At 36.2% G+C, this 25,772-nt stretch overlaps 1 pseudogene across 1 annotated transcript in view; it reads left to right on the top strand.

The window, feature by feature from the left end:
• The window catches only part of LOC309870316 (olfactory receptor 6C2-like), an 80,093-nt pseudogene that overhangs the window by 13,148 nt on the left and 41,173 nt on the right, over positions 1-25,772 (top strand). Inside the window, exon 2 of the transcript in view lies at positions 8,622-9,393. The product of the transcript in view is annotated as an olfactory receptor 6C2-like (transcript). The remainder of the gene's footprint in view (positions 1-8,621; positions 9,394-25,772) is intronic.

Raw genomic sequence — 25,772 nt, 5'->3', positions numbered from 1 at the left:
ACCATTTCTTTACCTCACACACAAAAATAGTCTCAAATGTATGAAAGAACTCAATGTGAGATATCAAAATCCTTGAGGAGAACACAGACAGCAACCTTTTCAACTTTAGCCACAACAACCTCTTCCTAGAAAAATCACCAAATGCAAGGGAAGCAAAGGCAAAAGTGAACTATTGGGACTTCTTCAAGATAGAAAGCTTTTGCACAGCAAAGGGAACAGTCAACAAATCCAAAAGACAACTGACAGAATGGGAGAAGATATTTGCAAATGACATATCACATAGAGGGCTAGTATCCAAAATCTATAAAGAACTTATCGGGGCGCCTGGGTGGCTCAGTGGGTTAAGCTGCTGCCTTCGGCTCAGGTCATGATCTCAGGGTCCTGGGATCGAGTCCCGCATCGGGCTCTCTGCTCAGCAGGGGCCTGCTTCCTTCCCTTCCCCTCTCTCTGCCTGCCTCTCTACCTACTGTGATCTCTCTCTGTCAAATAAATAAATAAAATCTTTAAAAAAAAAAAGAACTTATCAAACAACACCAAAGAATAAATTTTAATCCAATCAAGAAATAGGCAGAAGATATGAAAAGATATTTCTGCAAAGACCACATCCAAATGGCCAACAGACACATGAAAAAGTGCTCCACATCACTCAGCATCAGGGAAATACAAATCAAAACCTCAATGAGATAATACCTCACCCCAGTTAGAATGTCTAAAATTAACATGTTAGGAAACTAAGATGTTGGTGAGGATGCAGAGAAAGGGGAACCCTCCTACACTCTAGTGAATGCAAGCTTGTCCAGCCACTCTAGAAAAAAGTTGGAGGGTCCTCAAAAAGTTGAAAATAGGGCTATCCCACAACCCAACAATTGCATTACTAGGTATTTACCACAAAGATACAAGTGTAGTGATATGAAGGGACACATGCACCCGAATGTTTATAGCAGCCATGTCCACAATAGCCAAACTATTGAAAGAGCCTAGATGTCCATCAACATATATAAACAACAGAATATTACGCAATATCAAAATATGAACTCTTTCCATTTGCAATGATATGGGTGGAATTAGAGGATATTATCCTAAGCAAAATAAGTCAATCAAAGAAAGATCATAAAAATATATGTTTATAAAAAAAAAAAAAAAAAAAAAAAAGAAAGGACAAATACCCAACTTTTGTAGCAGCATGGACGGGACTGGAAGAGATTATTATGCTGAGTGAAATAAGTCAAGCAGAGAGAGTCAATTATCATATGGTTTCACTTATTTGTGGAGCATAACAAATAGCATGGAGGACATGGGGAGTTAGAGAGGAGAAGGGAGTTGGGGGAAATTGGAAGGGGAGGTGAACCATGAGAGACTATGGACTCTGAAAAACAATCTGAGGATTTTGAAGGGGTGGGGGGTGGAAGTTTGGGGTACTAGGTGGTGGGTATTATAAAGGGCACGAATTGCATGGAGCACTGGGTGTGGTGAAAAATAATGAATACTGTTATGCTGAAAATAAAAAAAAAAATAAAAAAAAAAAGAAAGATCATTATCATATGATCTCACTGATATGAGAAATTTGAGAAACAAGACAGTGGATCATAAGGGGAAGGGAAAGAACAATGCAACAAGATGAAATCAGAGAAGGAGAAAAATCACAAGAGACTCTTAATCTAAGGAAATAAACTGAGGGCTGCTGGAATGGAGGGGGTGTGGGAAGGATGGGGTGGCTGTGTGATGGACATTGGGGAAGGTATGTCCTATGGTGAATACTATGAATTGTGTAAGACTGAAGAATCACAGACATGTACCCCTGATATAAATAGTACATTATATGCTAATTTAAAAAATTAGAAACATTAATAGCAGTCCCTAGGTGGCCCAGTTCTTAAGCATCTGCCTTCTGCACAGGTCGTGATCCCAGGGTCCCGGGTTTGAGCCCCACATCAGATTCACTGTTCAGCAGGAAACCTGCTTCTCCCTCTCCCACTCCCCCTGCTTATATTTCCTCTCTTGCTATGTCTCTCCCTGTCAAACAAATAAAAACTTTAAAAATAAATTAATTAAAAATTTAAAAATTAAAAAAATCAATAAAACTGACAAACCTTTCCCAGACTCATAAAAAAAAAGACTAAAAAATCACAAATTAAAGAGGAGAAATAACTATCAACACCACAGAAATACAAAGAATTTTAAGAAAATATTATGAAAAAATATTACCAACAAATTGGACAGCCTGGAAGAAATAGATAAATTTCTAGACATATATAAATTATCAAGAGTCAAATAGAAAGATAATGGAAAACTTGAATAGACTGATAACCAACAGAGAAATGAAATCAATAATCAGTAATCTCCCAACAAACAAGAGTCCAGGGCCAGATGGGTTCCCAGGTGAATTCTACTAAACATTCAAAGAATAGTTAATACCTATACTTCTCAAAGTATTCCCAAAAGTAGAAATTGAAAGAAAACATCCAAATTCATTCTTTGAGGCCAGTATTATACTTATATCCAAATCAAAGTTTCCACTAAAAAAGGAGAACTATAGGCCAATATCCCTGATGAAAATGGATGTGAAAACTCTCAACAGAACACTAGCAAATCAAAAAACAGTGTACTAATAGAATCATTCAACATGATCAAGTGGGATTTATTTTTGACTGCCAGGGTGGTTCAATACCCATAAATTGATCACTGTGATACAACATATACCTAAAAGAAAGGATAAGAACCATATGATCCTTTCAATAGATGCAGAAAAAGAATCTGATGAAGTACAACATCCATTCATGATAAAAACTCTCAACAAAGTTGGGAGAGAGGAAGCAAACCTCAACATAATAAAGGCCATATATGAAAACCCCAAACTATATGTCATCCTCAATGGGGAAAAAACTGAGCATTTTTTCTCTATGGTCAAAAGCAAAAACCAGAATGTCTAAAATGTTATTTCCTTGTAGAAAAAATAAATTTTAAGGGATTTGACTCACTGGAGATATTTGATACACACATCAGTGCAGATGGGTCAATAACTGTTGACGCCTTTTTTTTGTTGTTTTTTTTAAATCAGGCTACTCACGTCTTTTTTTTTTAAATTTAATTTTATTTTTTCAGTGTTCCAAGATACATTGTTCATGCACTACTTGTTCACTCTTTTCATCTTTAGTATCTATACCAATACCAAACATATCATGGGTTCTCAATAAATATGTTTTGAATTAATTCATAGAAATAGGAAGAACAAACAGAAATGACCTGGCCCACAACATCACACTTACCAATCAATATATATTTATACCAAGATGCACCCGTGCCTGCATCAGAGTGCCATATTATTAGCAATGTTGTTAGGCAACAATGAGCTAATTATAAACACAAATACTCCTTGAACTACACTAAATTGAAAATACACCTGAATTAGAGTGGTTAACCAGGACATTCACTTAATATCCCAGGATCACAGAAGATAAGTGTTGGTGATCAGAAAGAAAGGAGAGTTTGGGAATCTGGGACTGTACTCTGAGTTAGAATGCCACAAGGAAGCACTGAGAACTTTAAGGAATTTTCTCAGTTTGGTTCAGAGGGTTCAATTCCTAAATGATCCTGTTTAAAAGAGTGCCCAGTTATCAGTTAATTATTTCTCCCCTTGACCATAGATCAGTGCTACTTTTCCACAGAGATGCCTACAATCCAAGGTAATTTCCTATCTATAGGACTCTGACATTGTTTTATGTTACTGTCTTGATAGAATTAACATGCTTCAATTCACCAGACTTTAGAAAAACACACTTCTATGTTTCTTGTTGGGTCCAGACTGCTAGAAATTAGTGAAACCATTCATATAACAAACTAATCAATTTTTCCCAAAGATAACCTTTTCTTTCTTGGACTGGAGGGGGAAAAGGGACATAGACTCTTTATTTACAAAAGTAAAGAGCTGCTCATATAATTAATAACCTAATGATAGTTGAGAAAGAAATCTGAAATACCTATTGCCTGATGTCCAAAATTGCAGAGTCAATGAACTCAGCCCTTAGTATTTCTTTACAGAGCATTGAACAGGTTATCAGAGGCACCAGAATTCACAAGCTTTATAAAAAATTCAGGAAAGGGGTGCCTGGCTGGCTCAGTCAGTTAAGTGTTCTACCCTTGATTTTGGCTCAGGTCATGATCTCAGTGTGATGAGTCTGAGTCCCTCCTCAACTCTAGCTGAGCATGGAGGCTGCTTGAGATTCTCTCTCCCTTTCCTTTTACCCCTCCCTCCATGCTCACACACATGCCTGCCCTCTCATTCTCTCACTCTCTCTTTCTCTCAATAACGTTCAAAATAAAATTTGTCAACACTGGCAAGCTGGTCATAAGAACTATCATAAGAATAGTCATACATCAAAAGCTAATGATGTACTATATGGTAACTAACATAACATAATAAGTAATAATAATAATAATAATAAAGAATAGTCATAGACTATAGTGGGAATATTAAGAAGAAAAGCTACTTCTATCTTAAAGGATTATGCATAGATCCCTAGTGAAATGTATACCTAAACCAAAACTTTGAAGGAGGGATAGGGAAGGAAGAGCGTGCAAGTATAAAAATCACTAAAGACAAAATGATCAGCATATAGGAATTTCCACAGATAATTTTAAGTGTGTCCTTTTATGGGAACTGCTAGTAAATAACTGAACCAAATTGAATGAGGAGATGTGAAACCAGCAGACTGACTTCGTAGACTGTACTCTTTGTCACTATAAAATACTATCTTTCTTTTTATTGTACTATAATTAACAGTGTTATATTAGTTTCAGGTGTACAATATAATGATTCAACAATTTGATACAGTACTCAGTGTTCATCAAGGTAAGTATATACTCTTAATCCCTTTATCTAGTTCACCCAGGCTCCACCCATCTCCCCTCTGGTTACCACCAGTCTGGCTCCTCTATTTAAGAATCTGTTTTCTCGTTTGTCTCTTTTTTTCTTTGTTCATTCACTTGTTTCTTAAATTCCACAGATGGGTGAAATCATATGGTATTTGTCTTTCCGTAACTGACTTGTTTCATTTAGCATTATATCCTGCAGATCCATCCATGCTGCTGCAGATGGAAACATTTCATTCTTTTTTAAGCCTGAGTAATATTCTGTTATATATCATAGTGGTATATGCATACTAGGATGGTAAGATAGTAGCCAGTGTAAGTATACTAGAAAAATAGAATAAGAAATTTGGTCAACTATATGAATTGATACTGGAAATATTAGAAAGATCTCCATATGTTCACTAAGAAACTTAAATTTTATAATGAAGGCAAAAGGGAGTGATGGAAAGGATTAAAACTATTGCTTGGGTTACAAAAATTCATTTACAAACTCTGAAAACAATACATAAAAGTTATTTTTTAATTCAACTTAGTATCAGTGTCTTCCCTCTGTAACTAATTCCACCATCTATCTATCACATTTTCATGAATCATTACCATATATCTATTGCCACCCTCAACCCAGCTTCGCCTTAATTCTTGTACATTTGCACACTTCTGATATTAAGAGGTAAAGAAATATCAGCATCCATCAGAGTTGGCATTACCAGAATATGCATCATCTTTTCAGGTCCTCAAATATCTATTTTGTCTCTACTACTTTGGGATCGACCTCTTGTTTCCCTTCCCATATTACTCTTACGGTCTAGTAGTTCTCTGTATAAGTTTTAAGACACTCTTATTATTTATGCAGCAAATTGCAATACAGGAAAATGTATGAAATATCAAGTGTTCCATTTTAGTTTCCTTGTTATCATTAGGCATGAGAACAACCTTCTTCAAATTCTATACCAGTCTTGAAAATGGAAAAACTATGTGACTTTCTAAAGCCCTTTTAACCTGTGTTCAAAGAACAACTAGTTACTTCCTATTATTTTCCTCCTTAGATCTCTACAAGAAAAAAACAAAAACAAAAACTTGCTGAAGTGTATCTCATGTTCTTTCCTTCTGTTATTCTGGCTCTGTATCACTGGAAGATAGCAAAGGGCCCCAAACATAGAGATCTCATGCAGAACCATCAAATTCTCTAACTATCCCCCAACTTTCTTATCCCCTGCTAAACAAATTTCACAAATTCTCTAAAAATGAAAAACCTTGTCCTTAGTCACTACTCTGAAAGAAATATTTATTGCCTGAAAATATTCCATTAATCTAAATGCTTGATGCACTTGAAACTTAAAATCCATATATTCCTTCTTCTACTCTTCTCAATTATGTAAAGCCAAAATGAATTAACTTTCATACAATATAATGATTCTGATTGCACTGATTTTTAAAATATTAAAGGGAGAAGCAAAGACTTATGTTAAAGTGTATGTTAATACACTTTTGCAATATTTTAGTTATGAGATAAAGACACCCACAGTAAAATTAGTATTTTGAGTGCGAGAGTAAAAGAAACAAATTAAGAAGAAAACCAAAATGGCAAGACCAAGTGTTAAACTGATAATGGGGAAAAAGAAAAAGGAACAATAAAGAATATCCTTATGTGAGACTTAAGATTGATAAGAAAGGATATACAAATCTGAGAGGCATATTTAAATCTTGAAATATGAAATATCTACAGGACTCTCAATAAGAATAAGATAACAAAATAAGGATACTAAATGTAGTTAATAATAATGAGTGTTTACCATATTCTAAATGCAGCTGTATATATCTTATCTATATTATCTGAATTTCTCAGTATAACCCTAAGATGTAAACATCATTTTATGTAAATTTTGCACATTAAGCAAATTGCTCAAAGCCACTCCAAAAGGAAAAAGGGAAAGTGTAAATTCAAACCCTCTAAATCAGATCTAGATGTTAATAGGCTGAATGTTGAAATCAGAACCCTGAAAGATGTACTATTCCCTGGCAATATAAATTTGGGGATTATCAACTTACTTGTAAGAATTACCTCATTTATAAGAGAAAGTGAAAGAAAGGATTTTCTAGAGAAGATATTTCAGATGAATAAATAGCCATAGGGATTAGGGGGGAAAAAATCATGAAAGAGAATGAAAAAGAATAGACAAAGCAGTAGGAAGAAGTTCAAGGAAATGTGAAATAGTGGGAATAAAGCTGTAAAGAGTTTCTTAAATTAGCAGTTTATAGTCTCATATGCCACAGAGTTTGAGTTAAGTGAAAACTGAATTTTGTTTAATGAGTGAAACAAAAGGGAGGCTAGTGGTGACCTTGGCTAGAGTAGTTTAAATGTTGCAATACTCAGATGAGTTGATGTACAAATGGTTAGTAGGACAAAGGAGACAATTGCCATGCAGGTGAACTTTAAGTGAAAATGTATGTAAGCATAATTAAGAAATGGCTAAAACCTCTTAAAGCTAATATTGCTAAATGTCATTTGTAATAAGGTGGTTGATGGTGTTTCAAACTGAAACAAGACTCGCCAAAAACAAACAAAAACAACCAGGGATATGTATGGCTCTTCAACTCTAAACATACTTCTAACATTTCCTTACTTCTTTGTAATAAATTCTGAATCCAACACATTGCTATGCGATATCCAAGGAATGCTATGTCGTTCTCAAATGTGTTTAGAAAAAAAAAAAAAAAACAATGGAAATTCAGTTTAGAATTTTAATATCAACAATCTGCTCTTAAGGAGAACCCTTTGACATGAAAAAAGGGGGAAAATTTCTCAAGATCAAGATAATACAAAATAGTAGCAGTTAGAGTATGTTGGGACTTTTACTATTAAAGAAATCTAGAAGAAAGTACAGAATGAGACATTACAATCCCAAACCTCAGCTTCCAACCTGGGGAGAAATTCTTCTTAGCACAAGGATATCCCAGGAAACATCAAAATATATCACATAGATATTCTATTCTGAAAGTAGAAAGAAAATACAGCCAAAGGTAAATATTACAATGTTAAATGTGTACCTTTGAAGTAAAATTTCTATGGTGAAAATCTGAAGAAAAAAATGGACTGTTAAAACATTCAAATGAATCTTTAAGAAAATATAGCCAATAAAAATGTCTTTTTTCCAATAAAAGTGTCAAAAACACACTTCCAAGAAGATGATCTAAATAAGCTGACACTGGGTAAACTATGCAGTAAGTATTCATTGTCTGTTTAACAAGTAACACACATGTAAACTTTAATATTGGGCTATTCTTGCCAAAGACCATTGTTAGTTAGTTTGTTTTTGTTTTTGTTTTTGTTTTTTTTAATCGTCTCTATGGGAAGAATGTCTGCAGATAGAAAAATTGGGGAGGGCAGAATTGTTGATTCAAAAGCAATTTATGGAGGGAGGATTTTTTTTTTTCAATGATGTTTATAAGATGATACGTTGAACTGACACCAAGTATAGCTAGTTGTAGATTTATTAGAAGCAGCAGCAGAAAATAAATACGTGATTAAAATGTGAAGTCACTTCGTGTGACACCAAGAGGTATTCAAACATTGTCATTGTCATTGTTATGTGCTCACTTTTCAACTAACCAGTAGTATAGGAATCACTCTCAGAGTTATTTCTCTTAAAGTTAGACATTGGCCAGGACTTTGGAGTTCTTCATGTAGCCTTCTTTATTGTTTCAAGCAGATTGGGCAAAAAACAGTAGTCAAGGATGAGGAAACCAAACAGCACTACCAACTTTCATCTTGCTGGGACTGATAGAGGACCCTCGACTGAAAATTTTGCTCTTTATCTTTCTGTTTCTTTCCTACATCCTGAGTATATCTGGAAACCTAACCATCATCACCCTCACTCTGATTGATTCCCACCTTAAAACACCAATGTATTTTTTCCTCCAAAATTTCTCCTTCTTAGAAATTTCATTCACAACTTCTTGTGTCCCCAGATTCTTATATAACATATCATATAACATAACAAGTCTATTACCTATAATGCTTGTGTCAGTCAACTATTGTTTACAGACCTCTTTGCAGTAACGGATTTTTTTTCTCCTGGCCACCATGTCCTATGACCGCTATGTAGTCATCTGCAAACCCCTGCATTACCTGACCATCATGAGCAATAAAGTCTGCAAGAACTTCATCCTCTTCTGTTGGGTAGCAGCACTGATGATCATTCTCCCACCAATTAGTCTAGGTTTGGGCCTGGAATTCTGTGATTCAAACATCATTGATCATTTTTGTTGTGATGCATCTCCTCTCCTGAAGATCTCTTGCTCAGACACATGGTTGATAGAGCAGATGGTTATCGTCTGTGCTGTGTTGACCTTCATCATCACCCTCATCTGTATAGTTCTTTCCTACATTTAAATCATTGGGACCATTCTAAGGTTTCCCTCTGCCCAGCAAAGGAAAAGGCCTTTTCCACTTGTTCTTCCCACGTTTCCATTATTTATGGCAGCTGCATCTTCATTTATGTCAAACCTTCAGCCAAAGATGAAGTAGCTATTAATAAAGGGATTTCACTTCTTATTACTTCTGTCTCACCAATGTTGAATCCCTTTATTTACACACTGAAAAGCAAGTGAAGCAAGCTTTCCATGACTCAATTTAAAAAATTGCATTCCTCTCAAAGATGTAAAGGAGAAATGAGTCTATGAATCCAGCTGAAAGGAAGGACAAAGAGGCTTCTAAAACAGTTCGTCTGTATATCATTTATTCTCCAATCATACGGACACTCTCACTTTCTTTTTAAACAGCTTACTGTGAGCACTATTCCACATTTTTACTCTCTGCTAAAACCAAACTCTGTGCCTATTTGCGCTTAGTGTCTGACCGAAATTGATGTTCGCCAAACATGTTGGATGTTATCCTGCAAACACAATAGACTACTTTTTTTTTTTTTTGCCATATTTCTACACTGCCAGGTGTGACTATGTACCCTCTGTTATAGTTAAAAGAATGGCTGTGGAAGTGATGTGCACCATTTTTAAACCTGGCCTATAAAATATCTAATACGTGATTCACCAACACTTTTTTTCCCCCACCTACCAGCCAGATGCCAGTTTTAATGATTTTGGAAGTTTCACATTGGTGATGAATGAAGCTGATTTTCCATCTCAGCTATAGTCTTCATCCAAAGATAGGCAGTCACAGAAAACTTGATAAAGCTTCTTCCTTGCCCCACCTCAATGCAGTTGTCACCAGTTTGGACAGGTAAAGTATTACAGAACTATCCCTGTCACTTAGTTAAGGGAACCACATTCAGAGTTTCCTCTATTTTAGCTAAATGGATGAAATTATGTCCTCTACTAAAGAATTGCTAGAAGTATGTACTGTTGAATTTAATGGTATGAATATTATGTCTTGACTATTGGCATCCTCCTCCTCAGACACCAATAAATTCAAATCTAGCCCAGAACAACCATATGAGGAAAATAGTACTAAAAATAATACACACCAAAAAAATGTACAAAGTTGTTAAGTTATAGTACTACCCACCCCTCTTTCACATCTCCTGGTCCTATAAACCTTTCCAGTTAAGTGCCCATTTACCTCCTCTCATTTTCACTGTGAGGAGACAATTATTTAAATAAAATTTTATTTTTATTTAAATTTTGTCAACCACTTTTTTTTAAATAACTAGTGTTTAACTGCCCTTTCCAAATTTCAAGGAGTCCATTGCATTGAGAGCATTATGGGATATAATATGTCTATATAATATTTTGTTTTTCTTGACCCTTTGTGTACATTGGTAAGAGTAAAATATGTAACTGTGTCAGAAGGAATATATTCCATATACTCTACAAGGGATTGTGCAAATAGATGTAGTCCCTCAATCTCTTGCAGATTCCCTAAGCTTAAATTTAGTCCCCTGTACAAAGGTTTGCCATTCTAAATCACAATCCTCACTACATTTGAAACTCTTACAAGGTAAGATAAATTGAATAAATCTGATGTGCATGTTGAGCTAAAGTGGCTTTTTCACACATTACAATTGACATTTCACTAGCACTTCTTCAGTGACATTTTAATAATTGATCTTTATTCATCTTATTCTTTGAAAGTATGTTTCTCTGAAGATCTGTCATTAGTTAATCCCTTTTAAGGGGACTTCACCAGGTTATATCTTCCTTTCTGCTACCATACACCCTGCCCTCTGGGTCTTAGATCACAGCTTTTACCCAGCACAACTAAGGCCAGGCTGTCACCATTCTGTACTCCAACCCTGGGGCCTAAAATGCAATTATAACTAGACTGCACTGTTCTATGCCCAGCCCACTGGGGCACTACTGCTCCCTCCCTAGAAGTGGAAACACTGTCCCCCATCTAGTAGGCACCCTTACACTCATTTGGAAACTCAAGTCTTTTTCCACCAAAGCCAGTTTGAAAAAAAACTGCAAGAGGCAACTGTTGCCTCAAATTTGTAGACATCAGTGCAAAACCAATAGAAACATGAGAAGGTAAAGCCATATGACACCATCAGGGAAGCACAATAGCTTTCCAGTACTGAGAACAAAGAAATGGAAATCTATGTGAAGTAGAATTTAAAATAATTATCCTGAAGGGGGTGAATGAATTGTGAGGCTCTAACTACAATGTGGATAATAATTAATAATACCATATTATACACTTGAAATTGGCTGGGAAATCTTAAGCATTCTAACCACAAAATTAAAAATTATATACATATAAGGTGATGGATGTGTTAATTCACTTGATTATGGTATTATCTCACAATGTATATGTGTATTAAATCATTATATTTGATTTTATTTGCCAATTATTCCTAATAAATCAGGAAAAAAAACACCTATATACAAAAAATAATCAATTAATAATAAAAATAGAAATAGGCCCATGAATTATAAAAACAGAAGAATCATAAAAATCTGGGAGGTATATCTTTTTTTAAGATATTTTTTCTTTTTTATTATCTGGATAACTATATTTACACTAAGCATTAATTACATTAATTACATTTTACAAGATTAATACATTAGAAAAATTGTCCTTATCATCTTACAAATACTTAAAATGATGTTGAAATAAAAGAAAAGAAAGTCACATTTTGCCTTGTAATCTGGTATTTATTATTGCATACCTGGCCTTTTCTGATGTTAATGTTATTGATATCTGTGTCTCAGGATATTTTGCCCAGCTCTGTTTGTTCCACTCTCTATTTCCAAAGTCTTACATAAGAGATTTATTAGTAATGTTTAGGACATAACCACCAAGGACATATGTGTTTATTTCACTTAAATAAAAATTGGGTCAATTTTATCAATTCAGAAATATTTTTCTATGCTAGCAATATCAGAATATCAATTTTACAGAAACAGAAATCCTTAGCTACCCACTTAACTATTATAAGCTCTGTAGTTAACAAGGTAAAGAAAATTTTTCCTGGGCTCACAAGGAGGCAGGCTTCCTGCTGAAAAACTCTTCATCTTATGTAGATGGTGGATCACTTAGTGAAAACTGCAATTGCTAAGCTGTCTGTGTAAGTCTGTATTCACAGAATGAGCAATCAGAGCCCACTCACCTATCTCCATGATAAGACATTCCTGGATGACTTTTTTCACTCTTTGCAACTTTAGGGTTCATTAAACATCTGAGATCATGACTATCCGAAAGGTTTTTTTGGGCTTTTTTTTTTTCTTCCTTGAACTCTAGAATGATGTTTTCTCTGGGGAAAGTGTCTAAAACAAAATAATGGATATGATGTATTATTTTAATAATTTATGAAAGGTTTTGACAACCATTAATGAAGTATGACTTTTCAGTATGAGTGACAAATATATGACAGTCACTGACAACCATCCTCTGCCACAATCTCACACTCATTTTAAGCAAGAACTATGCAAAAAATAAAAATAAAAAATTAACAAAAACTATGGATAAAATGTGTAAATTTTATCTCCATTGAGAGATTTGTTGTTGACATTTTACCAGTGGGTGATCTTGCTCTCTAATAGTCATTTACATTTTAATGTAAAGTCTATTTTTAATCTCTGTATTTTAATGTCAATGTCAATTTCATGACAGTGTTCTTAATAATGCAAATAATTAACAGCGGGGAGAAAATGGTGTGTGTGTGTGTGTGTGTTTAAGAAAAGACACCATCTTCCGTACAGGCAGGCTGAATGAGGTACCTCGGTATGAGTTACTTATCTGGAATTGTGGTGATGGGAATGGAGGAGATGTGTCTGGGCTGCAGATCCAATTCCTTTCTATACCACCATTGGGAATGCTGTGTTGTCCCTTAACCTAGTATTGACATGCCACAGTTAACTGTGACCTATTCTTACTCTCATTTTGCTTTTCTATATTCTTTAGGCTAAACTATGGGACTAGGTACAAAGTGGAAGATGATAACTGTCCTTTCTAAATATTAAGAAGGAAATTTTTTACAGCAACCAAGTGAAACTCCGTGTAGCCATCTAATTGAGGCCTCTAAAGTAAATGCTTTTAATACAGCAATGTGGGAAAATGACAAAGTATGCAATGATTAAAGACGGGGAGTACTTGAGTTAGTTGCTATGTAAGTAATCAGATCAGAGAAAGGGCCAAATATGTAATACTAATTTACCCCCAAAATTTCAAATAATTGAATCAGTTTGGTACATCTGAAACTAATATAATATTGTGTGTCAACTATACTCAAATAAAAAGACTTTATAATGAATAAATAAGAGGCTCTTGGGTGACTCATCCTGGTAAGTGTCCAGGTCTTGATTTCAACTCAGGTTATGATCTTGGGGTCATGTGATCAAGACCTATATTGGGCTCAGCATTCAGTGGGGAGTGTGCTTGACATTCTCTCTCTCTGTTTTTCCCCCATCTCCCACTCCCTCTTTCTCTTTCTTTCAAAATACATAAATCCTATATACTATGCAGTATTATGCCTCCATAATCAGAGAGAGTCAATTATCATATGGTTTCACTTATTTGTGGAGCATAAGAAAATAAGAAATAACATGGAGCATAAGAAATAACATGGAGGACATGGAGAGATGGAGAGGAGAAGGCAGTTGGGGAAAATTGGAGGGGGAGAGGAACTATGAGAGATTGTGGATCTGGAAGACAATCTGAGGTTTTGGAGGGGTAGAGGGTGGGAGGTTGGGTGAGCCTAGGTGGGTATTATGGAGGGCACGTATTGCAAGGAGCAATGGGTATGGTACATAAACAATAAATTCTGGAACACTGAAAAGTAATTTTAAAAATAAAGAGAAAATTTTTAAAAATTAAAAAAATACATAAATCCTGAAATTTTTAAATAAATAAATAACAACACTTTATTGTTTTAATAAAAAGCTAACCATTTAGATTTCAATGAGTTATAACATTTTTGCTGGTGGGTTGTTCTTTCTCAAAGTTAATAGCTGCTAAGCTGATAGGGTGGTGGTTGCTGATGGTTGGAGTGACTGTTACAGTGCCTTAAAAATGTTTTTTTTCATCCTAGAAATTCTTTTTGTTTGTTTCTTTGTTTGTTTGTATGTTTTTAGTTTTTTGCTGGTACTTTAGATAAATCTTATCCATCCTTCAGAGTTCAGCATAACTGTCACTGCCTTGGGAAATCTTTCTTTGGTCACTTCCCAATCTATGCCTAATCAGATAGCCAACTTTTCTTCCCATCTCCCCATACCTATCATCCCACTTTCCCACATCCTGCTTGTGGGGTTCCTTGTGCACAAGAAAAGCTACTTTTCCCTACCTTTGAGACACTTGGCAAATCTCATGGTTGCAATATTCTTCCTATTGCAATAGTTACCCCTATTGCAGTACGCTTTCATACTTACAATAATCTTTTTAGAATAAACTCTCTCTTTACTAAATCCAGATTTGTTTTGTTTTGTTTATGACAATGTACAATAGTATGGATCCTTTCTGATTTTACCATGTGTTTAACCCTATAAGAGAAAAGCACAACTATCCTCCAAACAATACTTGATTGTATTTTTATTAAGATTTTATTTATTCATCTGATAGAAAGAGAGCACAAGTAGGCAGAGAGGCAGGCAGAGGGAGAGAGAGAAGCAGGGTCCCCGCTGAGCAGGGAGCCCAATGCAAGCTTAATCCCAGGACTCTGGGATCATCACCAGACCTGAAGGCAGACACAAAAAATGGAGCCACCCAGGCACCCCAAAACAATATTTGAGTATTACAGCACCAATTAACAACAGCTATACTGCTCTCTGAGTTTGAAGAAAAATAATAGCAAACCTGTTACAGAGAATTTAGTATATCAGCACTACTGATGTTAAGTGGAATTTTATCAGAAATATTTACTCTTCCCCCATAAAATAATCACTTCTGCTTTCAGGGTAGCAAAAGGAGATCAGGGTGTCTCTTTAACACTGGACCTTGCTTTACTCTGTGTACCTAACATTCAACAACTTGCATATACAACTATGAAATATGACCATACAATGATGAAAACTAGAGAACAACCACTAGAGTCAGGGATCTTCATTTCAATCCAAACTTCACCACTTCTCAGAGGCACCACACTACACAAGTTGCAGGATTCTAGTATTTTGATTTATCTGCAAACAGTAATAATAATTACAGCTGTGCCACAGAGCTGTAAAAATATGACCCAATGCTTATAAAGAGCTTTCTCCTATCAGCAGAGCCTTACTAGGAGCCTAGAGCAACAAAGTGGTAAGAACTATACCTACCCACACCCCTCGCTGGGGGCAGTGAGGACTGGCATAGAGGTAATCATCCATTCCTACTCAGGCAATGAGACTGTATAAGCCACTGCCCTTCTTTCTTTGGAAAGGTATCAGTGGGGCTGAGATGGGACCTGAAATTCCATTCATCAGCAATATGACTCAGTGCACCAATTTTACCAGGCTCTTACTGGTATTGGCAGGGTTTAATGTGAAACTGAACATGAACATCCACCCAGCCCTCATGTTACATCTCCACAAGGGAACTGCATCCTAAAAAAATTTTTTAAATTAAAAAAAGTATTGGGGAGGGTATGTGCTATGGGGAGTGCTGTGAATTGTGTAAGACTGATGAATCACAGATCTGTACCCCTGAAACAAATAATACATTATATGTTAATAAAAAAATAAGAAAACTCACAACCTAATTTAAAAATAGGCAAATGATTTAAACAGCTGCCTTACCAAAGAAAATATACAGATGGCAACGAAATGCATGAAAAGATAATGAACACATTTGCTATTAAGTGTACAAAAATGAAAATCACAAGGAAATACCACAACACCTACTAGAATGTCTAAAAGTAAAAAAAAAAAAAATATCATACAAAATAAGTGGACCATAGCGGGTGCCAGGGTGGCTCAGTCAGTTAAGTGTCAGCCTTCAGCTCAGGTCATGACCCAAGAGTGTTGGAATCAAGTCCCAAGTTAGGCTCCCTCCCTCTCCTTCCTGTTCTGGTTCTCTCTCACTGTCTGTCTCTCTCTTTCTCTCTCCAATAAATAAAGTCTTAAGAAGAAAGAAATGGAAGGAAGGAAGGAAAAGAATCCTACACCACTGGTGGGACTGTAAAATCATGTGATTACTTTGGAAAACTGGTTTCTTAAAAAGTTACACATATACTTTCTGAATGCTCCAGCCATTCCACTCCTAGGTTTTTATCCAATCTGCAATGAAATGAAAGGATATGTCATTAGAGAAATGTGTGCATAAAGGCTCATAGCAGCTTTATTTGTAAGTGCCTTAAAACTAAAATGACAAAATATATTTTATCAGGTGAATAGTAAGCAAATTATGATATATCCACAAATGGAATTTTTCTCAGAAATAAGAAGAGTGAGTTATAGATACACATAATGATGTGGATGAATCTCAAAAACTCACATTGAATAAAATAAGCCTGATGAAAAATGGTTGGTTATAAATAAGCAGCAGTGAAGGTAGGGAGGTGGGGGCCAAGAAGGAAGGATTTGACAAGGGGCACAAGAAAACTTTGAAGAATAATTGATATATTTATGATTGCAATTATGGTTTTATTTTCTTGGGAACATACAATATGACAAAACGTATAAAATTGTGCACTTTAAATATGTAAAGCTTATTGAATGTCAATTATATCTCAATAATGCTGTTTAAAAATTTAAAACAAAAGATATATTTGGCTCTATAAAACCAGAACTAGATGCCAAAAATCAGCAATGACACTTTAAAAAAATGTTTTAAAATTTTTTATTAATATATAATGTATTATTAGTCCCAGGGGTACAGATCTGTGAATCGCCAGGTTTACACATTTCACAGCACTCACCATAACACATACCCTCCCCAATGTCCATAACCCCATCAGCCTCTCCCTACACTCTCCCCATCACAACCCTCAGTTTGTTTTTTGAGATTAAGAGTCTCTTATAGTTTGTATCCCTCCCAATCCCATTTATTCTTTGCTTACTCCCAAATCCCCCAAGTTGCATCTCCACTTCCTCATATCAGGGAGACCATAAGAAAGTTGTCTTTCTCAGAGGATTGACTTATTTTGCTAAGCATTATACCCTCTAGTTCTATCCACATTGTCAAAAATGGCAAGATCTCATTTCTTTTGATGGTTGCATAGTATTCCATTGTGTACATACAGCACATCATTTTTATCCATTCATCTGTTGATAGACATCTAGGTTCTTTCCATAGTTTGGCTATTGTGGACATTGCTGCTATAAACATTCGGGTGCACATACCCATTCGGATCACTACATTTGTATCTTTTTTTTTTTAAGTTATTATTTACTTATTTGACACACAGAGATCACAAATGTGCAGAGAGGCAGAGAGAAAGGAGGGGAGGCAGGCTCCCTGCCGAGCAGAGAGCCTGATGAGGGGCTCAATCCCAGCACTCCGGGACCATGACCCGAGCCGAAAGCAGAGGCTGCAACCCACCGAGCCACCCAGGCACCCCACTACATTTGTATCTTTACCGTAAATACCCAGTAGTGGGATTGCTAATTCATAGGACAGCTCTATTTTCAACTTTTTGAGGAACCTCCATGCTGTGTTTCCAGAGTGGTTGCACCAGCTTGCATTCTGACCAACAGTGTAGGAGGGTTCCCCTTTCTCCACATCTTTGCCAACATCTGTCATTTCCTGACTTGTTAATTTTAGCCATTCTGACTGGTGTGAGGTGATATCTCTTTGTAGTTTTGATTTGTATTTCCCTGATACCAAGTGATATGGAGCATTTTTTCACGTGTCTGTTGGCCATCTGGATGTCTTCTTTGCAGAAATGTTGGTTCATGTCCTCTGCCCATTTCTTTTTTTTTTTTTTTTAAGATTTTATTTATTTATCAGAGAGAGAGAGGGGGAGAGAGCGAGCACAGGCAGACAGAATGGCAGGCAGAGGCAGAGGGAGAAGCAGGCTCCCTGCTGAGCAAGGAGCCTGATGTGGGACTCGATCCCAGGATGCTGGGATCATGACCTGAGCCGAAGGCAGCTGCTTAACCAACTGAGCCACCCAGGCGTCCCCTCTGCCCATTTCTTGATTGGATTATTTGTTCTTTGGGTGTTGAGTTTGATAAGCTCTTTATAGATTTTGGATACTAGCCCTTTATCTGATATGTTATTTGCAAATATCTTTTCTCATTCTTGTCAGTTGTCTTTTGGCTTTGTTAACTGTTTCCTTTGCTGTGCAAGAAAAGCTTTTGATATTGATGAATTCCAAATAGTTCATTTCTGCCCTTGCTTCCCTTGCCTTAGGCGATGTTCTTAGGAAGAATTTGCTATGGCTGAGATTGAAGAGGTTGTCGCCTGTGTTCTCCTCAAGGATTTTGATGGATTACTTTCTCACATGGAGGTTCTTCATCCATCTTGTGTCTATTTTTGTTTGTGGTGTAAGGAAATGGTCCAGTTTCATTTTTCTGAATGTGGCTGTCCAATTTTCCCAACACCATTTGTGGAAGAGACTGTCTTTATTCCATTGGACATTCTTTCTTGCTTTGTCAAAGATTAGTTGACCATAGAGTTATTGTCTACTTCTGGGCTCTCTATTCTGTTCCATTGAACAGAACAGTGTCCATTGAACAAAAACAGTGTCTGTTTTTGTGCTAGTACCATACTGTCTTGATGATGACACCTTTGTACTAGAGCTTGAAGTCTAGAATTGGGATGTCACTAACTTTGACTTTCTTTTTCAATATTCCTCTAGCTATTCAAGGTATTTTCTTGTTCCATATACATTTTAGGATTATTTGTTCCATTTCTTTGAAAAAAAAAATGGATGGGATTTTGATAAGGATTGCATTAAATGTGTAGATTGCCTTAGGTAGCATAGACATTTTCACAATATTTGTTCTTCCAATCCATGAGCAGGGAACATTTTTCCATTTCTTTGTATCTTCCTAAATTTCTTTCATGAGTACTTTATAGTTTTCTGAGTATAGATTCTTTGCCTCTTTGGTTAGGTTTATTCCTAGGTATCTTATGGGTTTGGGTGCAATTGTAAATGGGATTGACTCCTCAATTTCTCTTTCTTCTGTCTTGTTGTTGTTGTTGTAAAGAAATGGAACTAATTTCTATGCATTGATTTTATATCCTGAAACTTTACTAAATTCCTGTACAAGTTCTAGCAGAATTGGAGTGGAATCTTTTGGGCTTTCCACATATGATTTCATATCATCTGCAAAGAGTGATAGTTTAAATTCTTCTTTGCCAATTTGGATGCCTTTAATTTCTTTTTGTTGTCTGATTGCTGAGGCTAGGACTTCTAGGACTATGTTGAATAGCATTGATGATTGTGGATATCCCTACCGTGTTCCTGATATTAGCGGAAAGCCTCTCAGTTTTTGTCCATTTAGAATGATATTAGTGGTTGGTTTTAATCTACTATTATTGTATTATTGTTGATGTGTTTCTTTGATTTTATTAATTGGTTTATATAGTTGGCTAATCCCATGTTAGGGACATAGATATTTAAAATTGTTAAATCTTCTTGTTGGACAGACCCTTGAGTATGATATAGTGTCCTTCCTCATCTCCTATTATAGTCTTTGGCTTAAAATCTAATTGATCTGATATAAGAATTGCCACCCCAGCTTTCTTTTGATATCCATTAGCATGGTAAATTGTTTTCCACCCCCTCACTTTAAATCTGGAGGTGTCTTTGGGTCAAAAATGCTTTCTTGTAGACAGCACGCTGATGGTTTTTTTTTTTTTTTTTAATCTACTCTGATACATTGTGTTTTTTGATTAGGGCATTTAGCCCCATTTACATGCAGGGTAACTATTGAGATATATGAATTCAGTGCCCTTGTATTGCCTATAAGTTGACTTTTACTGTATATTGCCTCTGTTCCTTTCTGATCTACTACTTTTAGGCTCTCTTTGCTTAGAGGACCCTTTGGATATTTCCTGTAGAGCTGGTTTGGTGTTTACAAATTCTTTCAGTTTTTGTTTGTCTTGGAAGCTTTTTATCTTTCCTTCTATTTTCAATGATAGCCTAGCTGGATATAGTATTCTTGGCTGCATGTTTTTTGTGTTTAGTGCTCTGAGTATATCATGCCGGTTTTTCTGGTCTGCCAGGTCTCTGTGGATAGGTCTCCTGCCAATATAATATTTTTACCATTGTATGTTATAGACTTCTTGTACTGGACTGGTTTCAGGATTTTCTATTTGTCATTAAGACTTGTAAGTTTTACTATCAGATGACAGTATGTGGACCTATTCTTATTAATTCTGAGAGGGGTTCTCTGTGCCTCCTGGATTTTGATGCTTGTTCCCCTTACCATATTAGGGAAATTCTCTACAATACATCTCTCTAATATCCCTTCTCCGTTTCTCTCACTTTATTCTTCTTCTGGAATCCCAATTATTCTATTGTTGTTTCATCTTACTGTATCACTTATCTCTCGAATACTCCCCTCATGGTCCAGTAGTTGTTTGTCTCTCTTTTGCTCAGCTTTTTTATTCTCTGTCATTTGGTCTTCTAGATCACTAATTCTCTCTTCTGCCTCATATATCTTAGCAGTAAGACCCTACATTCTTTATTGCACCTCATTAATGGCTTTTTTTAAAATTTCAACTTGGTTAAATTTTAGTTTTTTTATTTCTCCAGAAAGGGCTTTTATTTCTCCTGATAGGGTTGCTCTAATAACTTCTATGCCTTTTTTGAGCCCAGCTAGCACCTTGGGAATCATCATTCTGAACTCTAGATCTGACATATTACTAATGTCCATATCGATTAGGTCCTAGCCTTTGGTACTGCCTAATGTTCTTCTTTTTCTTTTTTTTTTCTTTTTTCTTTTTTTTTTTTTTTTGGTGGTGAATTTTTCTGCCTTGTCATTTTATCTAGATAAGAATATATGACTTATTTCACTAAGCATGATACGCTCTAGTTCCATCCATGTTGTCGCAAATGGCAAGATTTCATATCTTTTGATGTCAGCATAGTATTCCATTGTGTATATATACCACATCTTCTTGATCCATTCATCTGTTGATGGACATCTAGGTTCTTTAATAGTTTGGCTATTGTGGACATTGCTGCTATAAACATTCGGGTGCACGTGCCCCTTTGGATCACTACATTTGTATCTTTAGAGTAAATGCCCAATAGTGCAATTGCTGGGTCATAGGGCAGTTCTATTTTCAACATTTTGAGGAACCTCCATGCTGTTTTCCAGAGTGGCTGCACCAGCTTGCATTCCCACCAACAGTGTAGGGAGGGTTCCTCTTTCTCCGCATCCTCGCCAGCATCTGTCATTTCCTGACTTGTTGATTTTAGCCATTCTGACTGGGGTGAGGTGATATCTCATTGTGGTTTGATTTGTATTTCCCTGATGCCGAGTGATATGGAGCACTTTTTCATGTGTCTGTTGGCCATCTGGATGTCTTCTTTGCACAAATGTCTGTTCATGTCCTCTGCCCATTTCTTGATTGGATTATTTGTTCTTTCAGTGTTGAGTTTGCTAAGTTCTTTATAGATTCTGGACGCGAGTCCTTTATCTGATATGTCGTTTGCAAATATCTTCTCCCATTCTGTCAGTTGTCTTTTGATTTTGTTAACGGCTTCCTATGCTGTGCAAAAGCTTTAGATCTTGATGAAATCCCAATAGTTCATTTTTGCCCTTGCTTCCCTTGCCTTTGGCGATGTTCCTAGGAAGATGTTGCTGCGGCTGAGGTTGAAGAGGTTGTAGCCTGTGTTCTCCTCAAGGATTTTGATGGATTCTTTTCGCGCATTGAGGTCCTTCATCCATTTTGAGTTTATTTTCGTGTGTGGTATAAGGAAATGGTCCAATTTCATTTTTCTGCATGTGGCTGTCCAATTTCCCCAGCACCATTCATTGAAGAGGCTGTCTTTTTTCCATTGGACATTCTTTCCTGTTTTGTTGAAGATTAGTTGACTGTAGGGTTGAGGGTCTATTTCTGGGCTCTCTATTCTGTTCCATTGATCTATGTGTCTGTTTTTGTGCCAGTACCATGCTGTCTTGATGATGACAGCTTTGTAATAGAGCTTGAAGTCCGGAATTGTGATGCCACCAATGTTGGCTTTCTTTTTCAATATCCCTTTAGCTATTCGAGGTCTTTTCTGGTTCCATATAAATTTTAGAATTATTAGTTGGATTTCTTTAAAAAAAGATGGATGGTACTTTGATAGGAATTGCATTAAATGTGTAGATTGCTTTAGGTAGCATAGACATTTACACAATATTTATTCTTCCAATCCAGGAGCATGGAACATTTTTCCATTTCTTTGTGTCTTCCTCAATTTCTTTCATGAGTTCTTTATAGTCTTCTGAGTATAGATTCTGTGTCTCTTTGGTTAGGTTTATTCCTAGGTATCTTATGGTTTGGGGTGCAATTGTAAATGGTATTGACTCCTTAATTTCTCTTTCTTCTGTCTTGCTGTTGGTGTAGTGAAATGCAACTGCTTTCTGTGCATTGATTTTATATCCTGACACTTTACTGAATTCCTGTATAAGTTCTAGCAGTTTTGGAGTGGAGTCTTTTGTGTTTTCCACATATAGTATCATATCATCTGCGCAGTTTGATAATTTGACTTCTTCTTTGCTGATTTGGATGCCTTTAATTTCCTTTTGTTGTCTGATTGCTGAGGCTAGGACCTCTAGTACTATGTTGAATAGCAGTGGTGGTAATGGACATCCCAGCCGTGTTCCTGACCTTAGCGGAAAAGCTTTCAGTTTTTCTCCATTGAGAATGATATTTGCGGTGGGTTTTTTATAGATGGCTTTGATGATATTGAGGTATGTGCCCTCTATCCCTACACTTTGAAGAGTTTTGATCAGGAAGGGATGCTGTACTTTGTCAAATGCTTTTTCAGCATATATTGAGAGGATCATATGGTTCTTGTTCTTTCTTTTATTGATGTGTTGTATCACATTGACTGATTTGCGGATGTTGAACCAACCTTGCAGCCCTGGAATAAATCCCACTTGGTCGTGGTGAATAATCCTTTTAATGTACTGTTGAATCCTATTGGCTAGTATTTTGTTGAGTATTTTCGCATCTGTGTTCATCAAGGATATTGGTCTATAGCTCCCTTTTTTGATGGGATCCTTGTCTGGTTTTGGGATCAAGGTTATGCTGGCCTCATAAAATGAGTTTGGAAGTTTTCCTTCCATTTCTATTTTTTGGAACAGTTTCAGGAGAAGAGGAATTAGTTCTTCTTTAAATGTTTTGTAGAATTCCCCTGGGAAGCCATATGGCCCTGGACTTTTGTTTGTTTGAGGATTTTTAATGACTGTTTCAATCTACTTACTGATTATGTGCCTGTTCAGGCTTTCTATTTCTTCCTGGTTCAGTTGTGGTAGTTTATACGTCTCTAGGAATGCATCCATTTCTTCCACATTTTCAAATTTATTGGTGTAGAGTTGCTCATAGTATGTTCTTATAATAGTTTGCATTTCTTTGGTGTTAGTTGTATTCTCTCCTCTTTCATTCATGGTTTTATTTGTTTGGGTCCTTTCTCTTTTCTTTTTGATAAGTCGGGCCAGGGGTTTATCAATTTTATTAATTCTTTCAAAGAACCAGCTCCTAGTTTCGTTGATTTGTTCTATTGTTTTTTTGGTTTCTATTTCATTGATTTCTGCTCTGATTTTTATGATTTCTCTTCTCCTGCTGGGCTTAGGGTTTCTTTCTTGTTCTTTCTCCAGCTCCTTTAGGTGTAGGGTTAGGTTGTGTACCTGAGACCTTTCTTGTTTCTTGAGAAAGGCTTGTACCACTATATATTTTCCTCTCAGGACTGCCTTTGTTGTGTCCCACAGATTTTGAACCGCTGTATTTTCATTATCATTTGTTTCCATGATTTTTTCAATTCTTCTTTAATTTCCCGGTTGACCCATTCATTCTTTATAAGGATGCTGTTTAGTCTCCATGTATTTGGGTTCTTTCCAAACTTCCTTTTGTGGTTGAGTTCTAGATTCAGAGCATTGTGGCTTGAAAATATGCAGGGAATGATCCTAGTCTTTTGATACTGGTTGAGACCCGATTTAGGACCAAGGAGGTGATCTATTCTGGAGAAGGTTCCATATGCACTAGAGAAGAATTTGTATTCTGTTGCTTTGGGATGAAATGTTCTGAATAGGTCTGTGATGTCCATCTGGTCCAGTGTGTCATTTAAGGCCTTTATTTCCTTGCTGATCTTTTGCTTGGATGATCTGTCCATTTCAGTGAGGGGAGTGTTAAATTCCCCTACTATTATTGTATTATTGTTGATGTGTTTCTTTGATTTTGTTATTAATTGGTTTATATAGTTGGCTCCTCCCACGTTGGGGGCATAGATTTAAAATTGTTAGATCTTCATTTTGGACAGATCCTTTGAGTATGATATAGTGTCCTTCCTCATCTCTTATTATAGTCTTTCGCTTAAAATCTAATTGATCTGATTTAAGGATTGCCACTCCTGCTTTCTTCTGATGTCCATTAGCATGGTAAATTCTTTTACACCCCCTCACTTTAAATCTGGAGGTGTCTTCGGGCTTAAAATGAGTTTCTTGGAGGCAACATATAGGTGGGTTTTGTTTTTTTATCCATTCCGATACCCTGTGTCTTTTGACAAGGGCATTAAGCCCATTAACATTCAGGGTAACTATTGAGAGATATGAATTTAGTGCCATTGTATTGCCTGTAAGGTGACTGTTACTGTATATGGTCTCTGTTCCTTTCTGATCTACCACTTGTAGGCTCTCTCTTTGCTTAGAGGACCCCTTTCAAGATTTCCTGTAGAGCTGGTTGGGTGTTTGCAAATTCTTTCAGTTTTTGTTTGTCCTGGAAGCTTTTAATCTCTCCTTCTATTTTCAATGATAGCCTAGCTGGATATAGTATTCTTGGCGGCATGATTTTCTCGTTTAGTGGTCTGAAAATATCATGCCAGCTCTTTCTGGCCTGCCAGTTCTCTGTGGATAAGTCAGCTGCCAATCTAATATCTTTACCATTGTATGTTACAGACTTCTTTTCCCGGGCTGCTTTCAGGATTTTCTCTTTGTCACTGAGACTTGAAATTTTACTATTAGGTGACAGGGTGTGGGCCTATTCTTATTGATTTTGAGGGGCGTTCTCTGAACCTCCTGAATTTTGATGCTTGTTCCCTTTGCCATATTGGGGAAATTCTCCCCAATACTTCTCTTCAGTATACCTTCTGCTCCCCTGTCTCTTTCTTCTTCTTCTGGAATCCCAATTATTCTAATGTTGTTTCGTCTTATGGTGTCACTTATCTCTCGAATTCTCCCCTCGTGGTCCAGTAGCTGTTTGTCCCTCTTTTGCTCAGCTTCTTTATTCTCTATCATTTCATCTTCTATATCACTAATTCTTTCTTCTGCCTCATTTATTTTAGCAGTCATAGCCTCCATTTATGATTTCACCTCATTAATAGCTTTTTTGATTTCTACTTGGTTAGATTTTAGTTCTTTTATTTCTCCAAAAA

This window comes from Mustela nivalis (assembly GCF_964662115.1).
Source record: "Mustela nivalis genome assembly, chromosome: 7".
Lineage (NCBI taxonomy): Eukaryota > Metazoa > Chordata > Mammalia > Carnivora > Mustelidae > Mustela > Mustela nivalis.
The sequence above is the reverse complement of the archived record's forward strand: the minus strand, read 5'-3'. Positions and strand labels throughout refer to the sequence as shown.